The sequence below is a fragment of the Saccoglossus kowalevskii genome, chromosome 15 (assembly GCF_978046115.1).
Source record: "Saccoglossus kowalevskii chromosome 15, keSacKowa6.1, whole genome shotgun sequence".
Classification (NCBI taxonomy): Eukaryota; Metazoa; Hemichordata; class Enteropneusta; family Harrimaniidae; genus Saccoglossus; species Saccoglossus kowalevskii.
Window position 1 is genome coordinate 9,432,986 of NC_140655.1, and position 16,904 is coordinate 9,449,889.

A 16,904-nucleotide genomic window follows, 5' to 3' on the forward strand; every position below is an offset into this window, starting at 1 on the left:
ACAGAGAAATTGGAAAAATGTTCATGAACTTGAAAACATGCCTGAATTTCCATGTTTTTCTACTAAAAATAATTTACATCACAGTGAAAAAAAAGATCCACGAACATTGTCTCATGTGTTTCATATGTATGTGATGAAACCAAAAAAAAATTCCCTAGCTGGTTTTCTCAGGCAGTCTCCCATGCAAGAACTAACCAGGCCCGACTGAGCCTGACTTTAAACTTTGTCTCTTCACCTACCCACACTACTGCTTACGCAATTTGAAATATACTCGCGTGGGCGACTATTTCATGTTTGACACTGTTTTAAACCTGATAGCGTTTGTACGAGTAACTTCTTAAATTGACCTATGACCTCTACATGTTGTGAATAATAGTACGCTACTTTAACGGCAATTTACGAAATATTGTTTTACGTTTTCGAACTTTTGACTATGGAACCCGTCAATATAATATCATGTGTAACATTCCCAAACGAATCTACAAACTTTGCAATCGTTTTTCAAAACTTTGCAAGCAGTTTGTCTTCGATTTTCGGTTTGCAGTTGCCATAATCTGCTTATATATCTGGCATTTTCTTGACTTTTACTTAATGTTTTCGAAATTTAACTGCGGGGTCGTCATTCCAATGACTTAGGTTAAATATACATGTAACTCCGCCAACGTTTCGCACGCTTTTACCAACTTTGCATGCTGTTTTCTATCATTTTTACGGTCAGTCAGCTCATGTGATACTCTGCTTATATAGGCTGTTTTCATCTCGCTTTTATTCATTTATTTGACTTTACAACCGCGGGTTTCTATATGCCAACAAGTTAGGTCAAGTATACAAATATATCTACAAACTTTCCAATCACTTTGCACAACTTTGCGTTCACTTTGTACGACTTTTCACGCTACGTTAACAGGTCAAACCCCACTATGTGCCGACATCATCACCAACTTGATCTCCAAAAATAACAGAGAAATTGGAAAAATGTTCATGAACTTGAAAACATGCCTGAATTTCCATGTTTTTCTACTAAAAATAATTTACATCACAGTGAAAAAAAGATCCACGAACATTGTCTCATGTGTTTCATATGTATGTGATGAAACCAAAAAAAAATTCCCTAGCTGGTTTTCTCAGGCAGTCTCCCATGCAAGAACTAACCAGGCCCGACTGAGCCTGACTTTAAACTTTGTCTCTTCACCTACCAACACTACTGCTTACGCAATTTGAAATATGCTCGATCTGGCGACTATTTCATGTTTGACACTGTTTTAAACCTGATAGCGTTTGTACGAGTAACTTCTTAAATTGACCTATGACCTCTACATGTTGTGAATAATAGTACGCTACTTTAACGGCAATTTACGAAATATTGTTTTACGTTTTCGAACTTTTGACTATGGAACCCGTCAATATAATATCATGTGTAACATTCCCAAACGAATCTACAAACTTTGCAATCGTTTTTCAAAACTTTGCAAGCAGTTTGTCTTCGATTTTCGGTTTGCAGTTGCCATAATCTGCTTATATATCTGGCATTTTCTTGACTTTTACTTAATGTTTTCGAAATTTAACTGCGGGGTCGTCATTCCAATGACTTAGGTTAAATATACATGTAACTCCGCCAACGTTTCGCACGCTTTTACCAACTTTGCATGCTGTTTTCTATCATTTTTACGGTCAGTCAGCTCATGTGATACTCTGCTTATATAGGCTGTTTTCATCTCGCTTTTATTCATTTATTTGACTTTACAACCGCGGGTTTCTTTATGCCAACATGTTAGGTCAAGTATACAAATATATCTACAAACTTTCCAATCACTTTGCACAACTTTGCGTTCACTTTGTACGACTTTTCACGCTACGTTAACAGGTCAAACCCCTCTATGTGCCGACATCATCACCAACTTGATCTCCAAAAATAACAGAGAAATTGGAAAAAAGTTCATGAACTTGAAAACATGCGTAAATTTCCATGTTTTTCTACTAAAAATAATTGAAATTACAGTGAAAAAAAGATGCACGAACGATGTCTCATATGTTTGATATGTATGTGATGAAACCAAAAAAAAATTCCCTAGCTGGTTTTCTCAGGCAGTCTCCCATGCAAGAACTAACCAGGCCCGACTGAGCTTGACTTTAAACTTTGTCTCTTCACCTACCCACACTACTGCTTACGCAATTTGAAATATACTCGAGTTGGCGACTATTTCAAGTTTGACACTGTTTTAAACCTGGTAGCGTTTGTACGAGTAACTTCTTAAATTGACCTATGACCTCTACATGTTGTGAATAATAGTACGCTACTTTAACCGCAATTTACGAAATATTGTTTTACGTTTTCGAACTTTTGACTATGGAACCCGTCAATATAATATCATATGTAACATTCCCAAACGAATCTACAAACTTTGCAATCGTTTTTCAAAACTTTGCAAGCAGTTTGTCTTCGATTTGCAGTTGCCATAATCTGCTTATATATCTGGCATTTTCTTGACTTTTACTTAATGTTTTCGAAATTTAACTGCGGGGTTGGCATTCCAATGACTTTGGTTAAATGTACATGTAACTCCGCCAAAGTTTCGCACGCTTTTACCAACTTTGCATGCTGTTTTCTGTCATTTTTATGGTCAGTCAGCTCATGTGATACTCTGCTTATATAGGCTGTTTTCATCTCGCTTTTATTCATTTATTTGACTTTACAACTGCGGGTTTCTTTATGCCAACATGTTAGGTCAAGTATACAAATATATCTACAAACTTTCCAATCACTTTGCACAACTTTGCGTTCACTTTGTACGACTTTTCACGCTACGTTAACAGGTCAAACCCCACTATGTGCCGACATCATCACCAAGTTGATCTCCAAAAATAACAGAGAAATTGGAAAAATGTTCATGAACTTGAAAACATGCCTGAATTTCCATGTTTTTCTACTAAAAATAATTTACATCATAGTGAAAAAAAGATCCACGAACATTGTCTCATGTGTTTCATATGTATGTGATGAAACCAAAAAAAAATTCCCTAGCTGGTTTTCTCAGGCAGTCTCCCATGCAAGAACTAACCAGGCCTGACTGAGCCTGACTTTAAACTTTGTCTCTTCACCTACCCACACTACTGCTTACGCAATTTGAAATATACTCGCGTGGGCGACTATTTCATGTTTGACACTGTTTTAAACCTGATAGCGTTTGTACGAGTAACTTCTTAAATTGACCTATGACCTCTACATGTTGTGAATAATAGTACGCTACTTTAACGGCAATTTACGAAATATTGTTTTACGTTTTCGAACTTTTGACTATGGAACCCGTCAATATAATATCATGTGTAACATTCCCAAACGAATCTACAAACTTTGCAATCGTTTTTCAAAACTTTGCAAGCAGTTTGTCTTCGATTTGCAGTTGCCATAATCTGCTTATATATCTGGCATTTTCTTGACTTTTACTTAATGTTTTCGAAATTTAACTGCGGGGTTGGCATTCCAATGACTTTGGTTAAATGTACATGTAACTCCGCCAAAGTTTCGCACGCTTTTACCAACTTTGCATGCTGTTTTCTGTCATTTTTATGGTCAGTCAGCTCATGTGATACTCTGCTTATATAGGCTGTTTTCATCTCGCTTTTATTCATTTATTTGACTTTACAACTGCGGGTTTCTTTATGCCAACATGTTAGGTCAAGTATACAAATATATCTACAAACTTTCCAATCACTTTGCACAACTTTGCGTTCACTTTGTACGACTTTTCACGCTACGTTAACAGGTCAAACCCCACTATGTGCCGACATCATCACCAAGTTGATCTCCAAAAATAACAGAGAAATTGGAAAAATGTTCATGAACTTGAAAACATGCCTGAATTTCCATGTTTTTCTACTAAAAATAATTTACATCATAGTGAAAAAAAGATCCACGAACATTGTCTCATGTGTTTCATATGTATGTGATGAAACCAAAAAAAAATTCCCTAGCTGGTTTTCTCAGGCAGTCTCCCATGCAAGAACTAACCAGGCCTGACTGAGCCTGACTTTAAACTTTGTCTCTTCACCTACCCACACTACTGCTTACGCAATTTGAAATATACTCGCGTGGGCGACTATTTCATGTTTGACACTGTTTTAAACCTGATAGCGTTTGTACGAGTAACTTCTTAAATTGACCTATGACCTCTACATGTTGTGAATAATAGTACGCTACTTTAACGGCAATTTACGAAATATTGTTTTACGTTTTCGAACTTTTGACTATGGAACCCGTCAATATAATATCATGTGTAACATTCCCAAACGAATCTACAAACTTTGCAATCGTTTTTCAAAACTTTGCAAGCAGTTTGTCTTCGATTTTCGGTTTGCAGTTGCCATAATCTGCTTATATATCTGGCATTTTCTTGACTTTTACTTAATGTTTTCGAAATTTAACTGCGGGGTCGTCATTCCAATGACTTAGGTTAAATATACATGTAACTCCGCCAACGTTTCGCACGCTTTTACCAACTTTGCATGCTGTTTTCTATCATTTTTACGGTCAGTCAGCTCATGTGATACTCTGCTTATATAGGCTGTTTTCATCTCGCTTTTATTCATTTATTTGACTTTACAACCGCGGGTTTCTTTATGCCAACATGTTAGGTCAAGTATACAAATATATCTACAAACTTTCCAATCACTTTGCACAACTTTGCGTTCACTTTGTACGACTTTTCACGCTACGTTAACAGGTCAAACCCCACTATGTGCCGACATCATCACCAACTTGATCTCCAAAAATAACAGAGAAATTGGAAAAATGTTCATGAACTTGAAAACATGCCTGAATTTCCATGTTTTTCTACTAAAAATAATTTACATCACAGTGAAAAAAAGATCCACGAACATTGTCTCATGTGTTTGATATGTATGTGATGAAACCAAAAAAAATATTCCCTAGCTGGTTTTCTCAGGCAGTCTCCCATGCAAGAACTAACCAGGCCCGACTGAGCCTGACTTTAAACTTTGTCTCTTCACCTACCAACACTACTGCTTACGCAATTTGAAATATGCTCGATCTGGCGACTATTTCATGTTTGACACTGTTTTAAACCTGATAGCGTTTGTACGAGTAACTTCTTGAATTGACCTATGACCTCTACATGCTGCGAATAATAGTACGCTACTTTAACGGCAATTTACGAAATATTGTTTTACGTTTTCGAACTTTTGACTATGGAACCCGTCAATATAATATCATATGTAACATTCCCAAACGAATCTACAAACTTTGCAATCGTTTTTCAAAACTTTGCAAGCAGTTTGTCTTCGATTTACGGTTTGCAGTTGCCATAATCTGCTTATATATCTGGCATTTTCTTGACTTTTACTTAATGTTTTCGAAATTTAACTGCGGGGTTGGCATTCCAATGACTTAGGTTAAATATACATGAAACTCCGCCAACGTTTCGCACGCTTTTACCAAATTTGCATGCTGTTTTCTATCATTTTTACGGTCAGTCAGCTCATGTGATACTCTGCTTATATAGGCTGTTTTCATCTCGCTTTTATTCATTTATTTGACTTTACAACTGCGGGTTTCTATATGCCAACAATTTAGGTCAAGCATACAAATTTATCTACAAACTTTCCAATCACTTTGCACAACTTTGCGTTCACTTTGTACGACTTTTCACGGTATGTTAACAGGTCAAACCCCACTATGTGCCGACATCATCACCAACTTGATCTCCAAAAATAACAGAGAAATTGGAAAAATGTTCATGAACTTGAAAACATGCCTGAATTTCCATGTTTTTCTACTAAAAATAATTTACATCATAGTGAAAAAAAGATCCACGAACATTGTCTCATGTGTTTCATATGTATGTGATGAAACCAAAAAAAAATTCCCTAGCTGGTTTTCTCAGGCAGTCTCCCATGCAAGAACTAACCAGGCCTGACTGAGCCTGACTTTAAACTTTGTCTCTTCACCTACCCACACTACTGCTTACGCAATTTGAAATATACTCGCGTGGGCGACTATTTCATGTTTGACACTGTTTTAAACCTGATAGCGTTTGTACGAGTAACTTCTTAAATTGACCTATGACCTCTACATGTTGTGAATAATAGTACGCTACTTTAACGGCAATTTACGAAATATTGTTTTACGTTTTCGAACTTTTGACTATGGAACCCGTCAATATAATATCATGTGTAACATTCCCAAACGAATCTACAAACTTTGCAATCGTTTTTCAAAACTTTGCAAGCAGTTTGTCTTCGATTTTCGGTTTGCAGTTGCCATAATCTGCTTATATATCTGGCATTTTCTTGACTTTTACTTAATGTTTTCGAAATTTAACTGCGGGGTCGTCATTCCAATGACTTAGGTTAAATATACATGTAACTCCGCCAACGTTTCGCACGCTTTTACCAACTTTGCATGCTGTTTTCTATCATTTTTACGGTCAGTCAGCTCATGTGATACTCTGCTTATATAGGCTGTTTTCATCTCGCTTTTATTCATTTATTTGACTTTACAACCGCGGGTTTCTTTATGCCAACATGTTAGGTCAAGTATACAAATATATCTACAAACTTTCCAATCACTTTGCACAACTTTGCGTTCACTTTGTACGACTTTTCACGCTACGTTAACAGGTCAAACCCCACTATGTGCCGACATCATCACCAACTTGATCTCCAAAAATAACAGAGAAATTGGAAAAATGTTCATGAACTTGAAAACATGCCTGAATTTCCATGTTTTTCTACTAAAAATAATTTACATCACAGTGAAAAAAAGATCCACGAACATTGTCTCATGTGTTTGATATGTATGTGATGAAACCAAAAAAAATATTCCCTAGCTGGTTTTCTCAGGCAGTCTCCCATGCAAGAACTAACCAGGCCCGACTGAGCCTGACTTTAAACTTTGTCTCTTCACCTACCAACACTACTGCTTACGCAATTTGAAATATGCTCGATCTGGCGACTATTTCATGTTTGACACTGTTTTAAACCTGATAGCGTTTGTACGAGTAACTTCTTGAATTGACCTATGACCTCTACATGCTGCGAATAATAGTACGCTACTTTAACGGCAATTTACGAAATATTGTTTTACGTTTTCGAACTTTTGACTATGGAACCCGTCAATATAATATCATATGTAACATTCCCAAACGAATCTACAAACTTTGCAATCGTTTTTCAAAACTTTGCAAGCAGTTTGTCTTCGATTTACGGTTTGCAGTTGCCATAATCTGCTTATATATCTGGCATTTTCTTGACTTTTACTTAATGTTTTCGAAATTTAACTGCGGGGTTGGCATTCCAATGACTTAGGTTAAATATACATGAAACTCCGCCAACGTTTCGCACGCTTTTACCAAATTTGCATGCTGTTTTCTATCATTTTTACGGTCAGTCAGCTCATGTGATACTCTGCTTATATAGGCTGTTTTCATCTCGCTTTTATTCATTTATTTGACTTTACAACTGCGGGTTTCTATATGCCAACAATTTAGGTCAAGCATACAAATATATCTACAAACTTTCCAATCACTTTGCACAACTTTGCGTTCACTTTGTACGACTTTTCACGGTATGTTAACAGGTCAAACCCCACTATGTGCCGACATCATCACCAACTTGATCTCCAAAAATAACAGAGAAATTGGAAAAATGTTCATGAACTTGAAAACATGCCTGAATTTCCATGTTTTTCTACTAAAAATAATTTACATCACAGTGAAAAAAAGATCCACGAACATTGTCTCATGTGTTTGATATGTATGTGATGAAACCAAAAAAAATATTCCCTAGCTGGTTTTCTCAGGCAGTCTCCCATGCAAGAACTAACCAGGCCCGACTGAGCCTGACTTTAAACTTTGTCTCTTCACCTACCAACACTACTGCTTACGCAATTTGAAATATGCTCGATCTGGCGACTATTTCATGTTTGACACTGTTTTAAACCTGATAGCGTTTGTACGAGTAACTTCTTGAATTGACCTATGACCTCTACATGCTGCGAATAATAGTACGCTACATTAACGGCAATTTACGAAATATTGTTTTACGTTTTCGAACTTTTGACTATGGAACCCGTCAATATAATATCATATGTAACATTCCCAAACGAATCTACAAACTTTGCAATCGTTTTTCAAAACTTTGCAAGCAGTTTGTCTTCGATTTTCGGTTTGCAGTTGCCATAATCTGCTTATATATCTGGCATTTTCTTGACTTTTACTTAATGTTTTCGAAATTTAACTGCGGGGTTGGCATTCCAATGACTTAGGTTAAATATACATGTAACTCCGCCAAAGTTTTGCACGCTTTTACCAACTTTGCATGCTGTTTTCTATCATTTTTACGGTCAGTCAGCTCATGTGATACTCTGCTTATATAGGCTGTTTTCATCTCGCTTTTATTCATTTATTTGACTTTACAACTGCGGGTTTCTATATGCCAACAATTTAGGTCAAGCATACAAACATATCTACAAACCTTCCAATCACTTTGCACAACTTTGCGTTCACTTTGTACGACTTTTCACGCTACGTTAACAGGTCAAACCCCACTATGTGCCGACATCATCACCAACTTGATCTCCAAAAATAACAGAGAAATTGGAAAAAAGTTCATGAACTTGAAAACATGCCTAAATTTCCATGTTTTTCTACTAAAAATAATTGAAATTACAGTGAAAAAAAGATGCACGAACGTTGTCTCATATGTTTGATATGTATGTGATGAAACCAAAAAAAAATTCCGTAGCTGGTTTTCTCAGGCAGTCTCCCATGCAAGAACTAACCATGCCCGATTGAGATTGACTTTAAACTTTGTCTATTCACCTACCAACACTACTGCTTACGCAATTTGAAATATGCTCGATCTGGCGACTATTTCATGTTTGACACTGTTTTAAACCTGATAGCGTTTTTTACGAGTAACTTCTTGAATTGACCTATGACCTCTACATGCTGCGAATAATAGTACGCTACTTTAACGGCAATTTACGAAATATTGTTTTACGTTTTCGAACTTTTGACTATGGAACCCGTCAATATAATATCATATGTAACATTCCCAAACGAATCTACAAACTTTGCAATCGTTTTTCAAAACTTTGCAAGCAGTTTGTCTTCGATTTTCGGTTTGCAGTTGCCATAATCTGCTTATATATCTCGCATTTTCTTGACTTTTACTTAATGTTTTCGAAATTTAACTGCGGGGTTGGCATTCCAATGACTTAGGTTAAATATACATGTAACTCCGCCAAAGTTTCGCACGCTTTTACCAACTTTGCATGCTGTTTTCTGTCATTTTTACGGTCAGTCAGCTCATGTGATACTCTGCTTATATAGGCTGTTTTCATCTCGCTTTTATTCATTTATTTGACTTTACAACTGCGGGTTTCTATATGCCAACAATTTAGGTCAAGCATACAAATATATCTACAAATTTTCCAATCACTTTGCACAACTTTGCGTTCACTTTGTACGACTTTTCACGCTACGTTAACAGTTCAAACCCCACTATGTGCCGACATCATCACCAACTTGATCTCCAAAAATAACAGAGAAATTGGAAAAATGTTCATGAACTTGAAAACATGCCTGAATTTCCATGTTTTTCTACTAAAAATAATTTACATCACAGTGAAAAAAAGATCCACGAACATTGTCTCATGTGTTTGATATGTATGTGATGAAACCAAAAAAAATATTCCCTAGCTGGTTTTCTCAGGCAGTCTCCCATGCAAGAACTAACCAGGCCCGACTGAGCCTGACTTTAAACTTTGTCTCTTCACCTACCAACACTACTGCTTACGCAATTTGAAATATGCTCGATCTGGCGACTATTTCATGTTTGACACTGTTTTAAACCTGATAGCGTTTGTACGAGTAACTTCTTGAATTGACCTATGACCTCTACATGCTGCGAATAATAGTACGCTACTTTAACGGCAATTTACGAAATATTGTTTTACGTTTTCGAACTTTTGACTATGGAACCCGTCAATATAATATCATATGTAACATTCCCAAACGAATCTACAAACTTTGCAATCGTTTTTCAAAACTTTGCAAGCAGTTTGTCTTCGATTTACGGTTTGCAGTTGCCATAATCTGCTTATATATCTGGCATTTTCTTGACTTTTACTTAATGTTTTCGAAATTTAACTGCGGGGTTGGCATTCCAATGACTTAGGTTAAATATACATGAAACTCCGCCAACGTTTCGCACGCTTTTACCAAATTTGCATGCTGTTTTCTATCATTTTTACGGTCAGTCAGCTCATGTGATACTCTGCTTATATAGGCTGTTTTCATCTCGCTTTTATTCATTTATTTGACTTTACAACTGCGGGTTTCTATATGCCAACAATTTAGGTCAAGCATACAAATATATCTACACACTTTCCAATCACTTTGCACAACTTTGCGTTCACTTTGTACGACTTTTCACGGTATGTTAACAGGTCAAACCCCACTATGTGCCGACATCATCACCAACTTGATCTCCAAAAATAACAGAGAAATTGGAAAAATGTTCATGAACTTGAAAACATGCCTGAATTTCCATGTTTTTCTACTAAAAATAATTTACATCACAGTGAAAAAAAGATCCACGAACATTGTCTCATGTGTTTGATATGTATGTGATGAAACCAAAAAAAATATTCCCTAGCTGGTTTTCTCAGGCAGTCTCCCATGCAAGAACTAACCAGGCCCGACTGAGCCTGACTTTAAACTTTGTCTCTTCACCTACCAACACTACTGCTTACGCAATTTGAAATATGCTCGATCTGGCGACTATTTCATGTTTGACACTGTTTTAAACCTGATAGCGTTTGTACGAGTAACTTCTTGAATTGACCTATGACCTCTACATGCTGCGAATAATAGTACGCTACTTTAACGGCAATTTACGAAATATTGTTTTACGTTTTCGAACTTTTGACTATGGAACCCGTCAATATAATATCATATGTAACATTCCCAAACGAATCTACAAACTTTGCAATCGTTTTTCAAAACTTTGCAAGCAGTTTGTCTTCGATTTGCGGTTTGCAGTTGCCATAATCTGCTTATATATCTGGCATTTTCTTGACTTTTACTTAATGTTTTCGAAATTTAACTGCGGGGTTGGCATTCCAATGACTTATGTTAAATACACATGTAACTCCGCCAACGTTTCGCACGCTTTTACCAAATTTGCATGCTGTTTTCTATCATTTTTACGGTCAGTCAGCTCATGTGATACTCTGCTTATATAGGCTGTTTTCATCTCGCTTTTATTCATTTATTTGACTTTACAACTGCGGGTTTCTATATGCCAACAATTTAGGTCAAGCATACAAATATATCTACAAACTTTCCAATCACTTTGCACAACTTTGCGTTCACTTTGTACGACTTTTCACGGTATGTTAACAGGTCAAACCCCACTATGTGCCGACATCATCACCAACTTGATCTCCAAAAATAACAGAGAAATTGGAAAAATGTTCATGAACTTGAAAACATGCCTGAATTTCCATGTTTTTCTACTAAAAATAATTTACATCACAGTGAAAAAAAGATCCACGAACATTGTCTCATGTGTTTGATATGTATGTGATGAAACCAAAAAAAATATTCCCTAGCTGGTTTTCTCAGGCAGTCTCCCATGCAAGAACTAACCAGGCCCGACTGAGCCTGACTTTAAACTTTGTCTCTTCACCTACCAACACTACTGCTTACGCAATTTGAAATATGCTCGATCTGGCGACTATTTCATGTTTGACACTGTTTTAAACCTGATAGCGTTTGTACGTGTAACTTCTTGAATTGACCTATGACCTCTACATGCTGCGAATAATAGTACGCTACTTTAACGGCAATTTACGAAATATTGTTTTACGTTTTCGAACTTTTGACTATGGAACCCGTCAATATAATATCATATGTAACATTCCCAAACGAATCTACAAACTTTGCAATCGTTTTTCAAAACTTTGCAAGCAGTTTGTCTTCGATTTTCGGTTTGCAGTTGCCATAATCTGCTTATATATCTCGCATTTTCTTGACTTTTACTTAATGTTTTCGAAATTTAACTGCGGGGTTGGCATTCCAATGACTTAGGTTAAATATACATGTAACTCCGCCAAAGTTTCGCACGCTTTTACCAACTTTGCATGCTGTTTTCTGTCATTTTTACGGTCAGTCAGCTCATGTGATACTCTGCTTATATAGGCTGTTTTCATCTCGCTTTTATTCATTTATTTGACTTTACAACTGCGGGTTTCTATATGCCAACAATTTAGGTCAAGCATACAAATATATCTACAAATTTTCCAATCACTTTGCACAACTTTGCGTTCACTTTGTACGACTTTTCACGCTACGTTAACAGTTCAAACCCCACTATGTGCCGACATCATCACCAACTTGATCTCCAAAAATAACAGAGAAATTGGAAAAATGTTCATGAACTTGAAAACATGCCTGAATTTCCATGTTTTTCTACTAAAAATAATTTACATCACAGTGAAAAAAAGATCCACGAACATTGTCTCATGTGTTTGATATGTATGTGATGAAACCAAAAAAAATATTCCCTAGCTGGTTTTCTCAGGCAGTCTCCCATGCAAGAACTAACCAGGCCCGACTGAGCCTGACTTTAAACTTTGTCTCTTCACCTACCAACACTACTGCTTACGCAATTTGAAATATGCTCGATCTGGCGACTATTTCATGTTTGACACTGTTTTAAACCTGATAGCGTTTGTACGAGTAACTTCTTGAATTGACCTATGACCTCTACATGCTGCGAATAATAGTACGCTACTTTAACGGCAATTTACGAAATATTGTTTTACGTTTTCGAACTTTTGACTATGGAACCCGTCAATATAATATCATATGTAACATTCCCAAACGAATCTACAAACTTTGCAATCGTTTTTCAAAACTTTGCAAGCAGTTTGTCTTCGATTTACGGTTTGCAGTTGCCATAATCTGCTTATATATCTGGCATTTTCTTGACTTTTACTTAATGTTTTCGAAATTTAACTGCGGGGTTGGCATTCCAATGACTTAGGTTAAATATACATGAAACTCCGCCAACGTTTCGCACGCTTTTACCAAATTTGCATGCTGTTTTCTATCATTTTTACGGTCAGTCAGCTCATGTGATACTCTGCTTATATAGGCTGTTTTCATCTCGCTTTTATTCATTTATTTGACTTTACAACTGCGGGTTTCTATATGCCAACAATTTAGGTCAAGCATACAAATATATCTACACACTTTCCAATCACTTTGCACAACTTTGCGTTCACTTTGTACGACTTTTCACGGTATGTTAACAGGTCAAACCCCACTATGTGCCGACATCATCACCAACTTGATCTCCAAAAATAACAGAGAAATTGGAAAAATGTTCATGAACTTGAAAACATGCCTGAATTTCCATGTTTTTCTACTAAAAATAATTTACATCACAGTGAAAAAAAGATCCACGAACATTGTCTCATGTGTTTGATATGTATGTGATGAAACCAAAAAAAATATTCCCTAGCTGGTTTTCTCAGGCAGTCTCCCATGCAAGAACTAACCAGGCCCGACTGAGCCTGACTTTAAACTTTGTCTCTTCACCTACCAACACTACTGCTTACGCAATTTGAAATATGCTCGATCTGGCGACTATTTCATGTTTGACACTGTTTTAAACCTGATAGCGTTTGTACGAGTAACTTCTTGAATTGACCTATGACCTCTACATGCTGCGAATAATAGTACGCTACTTTAACGGCAATTTACGAAATATTGTTTTACGTTTTCGAACTTTTGACTATGGAACCCGTCAATATAATATCATATGTAACATTCCCAAACGAATCTACAAACTTTGCAATCGTTTTTCAAAACTTTGCAAGCAGTTTGTCTTCGATTTGCGGTTTGCAGTTGCCATAATCTGCTTATATATCTGGCATTTTCTTGACTTTTACTTAATGTTTTCGAAATTTAACTGCGGGGTTGGCATTCCAATGACTTATGTTAAATACACATGTAACTCCGCCAACGTTTCGCACGCTTTTACCAAATTTGCATGCTGTTTTCTATCATTTTTACGGTCAGTCAGCTCATGTGATACTCTGCTTATATAGGCTGTTTTCATCTCGCTTTTATTCATTTATTTGACTTTACAACTGCGGGTTTCTATATGCCAACAATTTAGGTCAAGCATACAAATATATCTACAAACTTTCCAATCACTTTGCACAACTTTGCGTTCACTTTGTACGACTTTTCACGGTATGTTAACAGGTCAAACCCCACTATGTGCCGACATCATCACCAACTTGATCTCCAAAAATAACAGAGAAATTGGAAAAATGTTCATGAACTTGAAAACATGCCTGAATTTCCATGTTTTTCTACTAAAAATAATTTACATCACAGTGAAAAAAAGATCCACGAACATTGTCTCATGTGTTTGATATGTATGTGATGAAACCAAAAAAAATATTCCCTAGCTGGTTTTCTCAGGCAGTCTCCCATGCAAGAACTAACCAGGCCCGACTGAGCCTGACTTTAAACTTTGTCTCTTCACCTACCAACACTACTGCTTACGCAATTTGAAATATGCTCGATCTGGCGACTATTTCATGTTTGACACTGTTTTAAACCTGATAGCGTTTGTACGTGTAACTTCTTGAATTGACCTATGACCTCTACATGCTGCGAATAATAGTACGCTACTTTAACGGCAATTTACGAAATATTGTTTTACGTTTTCGAACTTTTGACTATGGAACCCGTCAATATAATATCATATGTAACATTCCCAAACGAATCTACAAACTTTGCAATCGTTTTTCAAAACTTTGCAAGCAGTTTGTCTTCGATTTTCGGTTTGCAGTTGCCATAATCTGCTTATATATCTGGCATTTTCTTGACTTTTACTTAATGTTTTCGAAATTTAACTGCGGGGTTGGCATTCCAATGACTTAGGTTAAATATACATGTAACTCCGCCAAAGTTTTGCACGCTTTTACCAACTTTGCATGCTGTTTTCTATCATTTTTACGGTCAGTCAGCTCATGTGATACTCTGCTTATATAGGCTGTTTTCATCTCGCTTTTATTCATTTATTTGACTTTACAACTGCGGGTTTCTATATGCCAACAATTTAGGTCAAGCATACAAACATATCTACAAACCTTCCAATCACTTTGCACAACTTTGCGTTCACTTTGTACGACTTTTCACGCTACGTTAACAGGTCAAACCCCACTATGTGCCGACATCATCACCAACTTGATCTCCAAAAATAACAGAGAAATTGGAAAAAAGTTCATGAACTTGAAAACATGCCTAAATTTCCATGTTTTTCTACTAAAAATAATTGAAATTACAGTGAAAAAAAGATGCACGAACGTTGTCTCATATGTTTGATATGTATGTGATGAAACCAAAAAAAAATTCCGTAGCTGGTTTTCTCAGGCAGTCTTCCATGCAAGAACTAACCATGCCCGATTGAGATTGACTTTAAACTTTGTCTATTCACCTACCAACACTACTGCTTACGCAATTTGAAATATGCTCGATCTGGCGACTATTTCATGTTTGACACTGTTTTAAACCTGATAGCGTTTTTACGAGTAACTTCTTGAATTGACCTATGACCTCTACATGCTGCGAATAATAGTACGCTACTTTAACGGCAATTTACGAAATATTGTTTTACGTTTTCGAACTTTTGACTATGGAACCCGTCAATATAATATCATATGTAACATTCCCAAACGAATCTACAAACTTTGCAATCGTTTTTCAAAACTTTGCAAGCAGTTTGTTTTCGATTTTCGGTTTGCAGTTGCCATAATCTGCTTATATATCTCGCATTTTCTTGACTTTTACTTAATGTTTTCGAAATTTAACTGCGGGGTTGGCATTCCAATGACTTAGGTTAAATATACATGTAACTCCGCCAAAGTTTCGCACGCTTTTACCAACTTTGCATGCTGTTTTCTATCATTTTTACGGTCAGTCAGCTCATGTGATTCTCTGCTTATATAGGCTGTTTTCATCTCGCTTTTATTCATTTATTTGACTTTACAACTGCGGGTTTCTATATGCCAACAATTTAGGTCAAGCATACAAATATATCTACAAACTTTCCAATCACTTTGCACAACTTTGCGTTCACTTTGTACGACTTTTCACGGTATGTTAACAGGTCAAACCCCACTATGTGCCGACATCATCACCAACTTGATCTCCAAAAATAACAGAGAAATTGGAAAAATGTTCATGAACTTGAAAACATGCCTGAATTTCCATGTTTTTCTACTAAAAATAATTTACATCACAGTGAAAAAAAGATCCACGAACATTGTCTCATGTGTTTGATATGTATGTGATGAAACCAAAAAAAATATTCCCTAGCTGGTTTTCTCAGGCAGTCTCCCATGCAAGAACTAACCAGGCCCGACTGAGCCTGACTTTAAACTTTGTCTCTTCACCTACCAACACTACTGCTTACGCAATTTGAAATATGCTCGATCTGGCGACTATTTCATGTTTGACACTGTTTTAAACCTGATAGCGTTTGTACGTGTAACTTCTTGAATTGACCTATGACCTCTACATGCTGCGAATAATAGTACGCTACTTTAACGGCAATTTACGAAATATTGTTTTACGTTTTCGAACTTTTGACTATGGAACCCGTCAATATAATATCATATGTAACATTCCCAAACGAATCTACAAACTTTGCAATCGTTTTTCAAAACTTTGCAAGCAGTTTGTCTTCGATTTTCGGTTTGCAGTTGCCATAATCTGCTTATATATCTGGCATTTTCTTGACTTTTACTTAATGTTTTCGAAATTTAACTGCGGGGTTGGCATTCCAATGACTTAGGT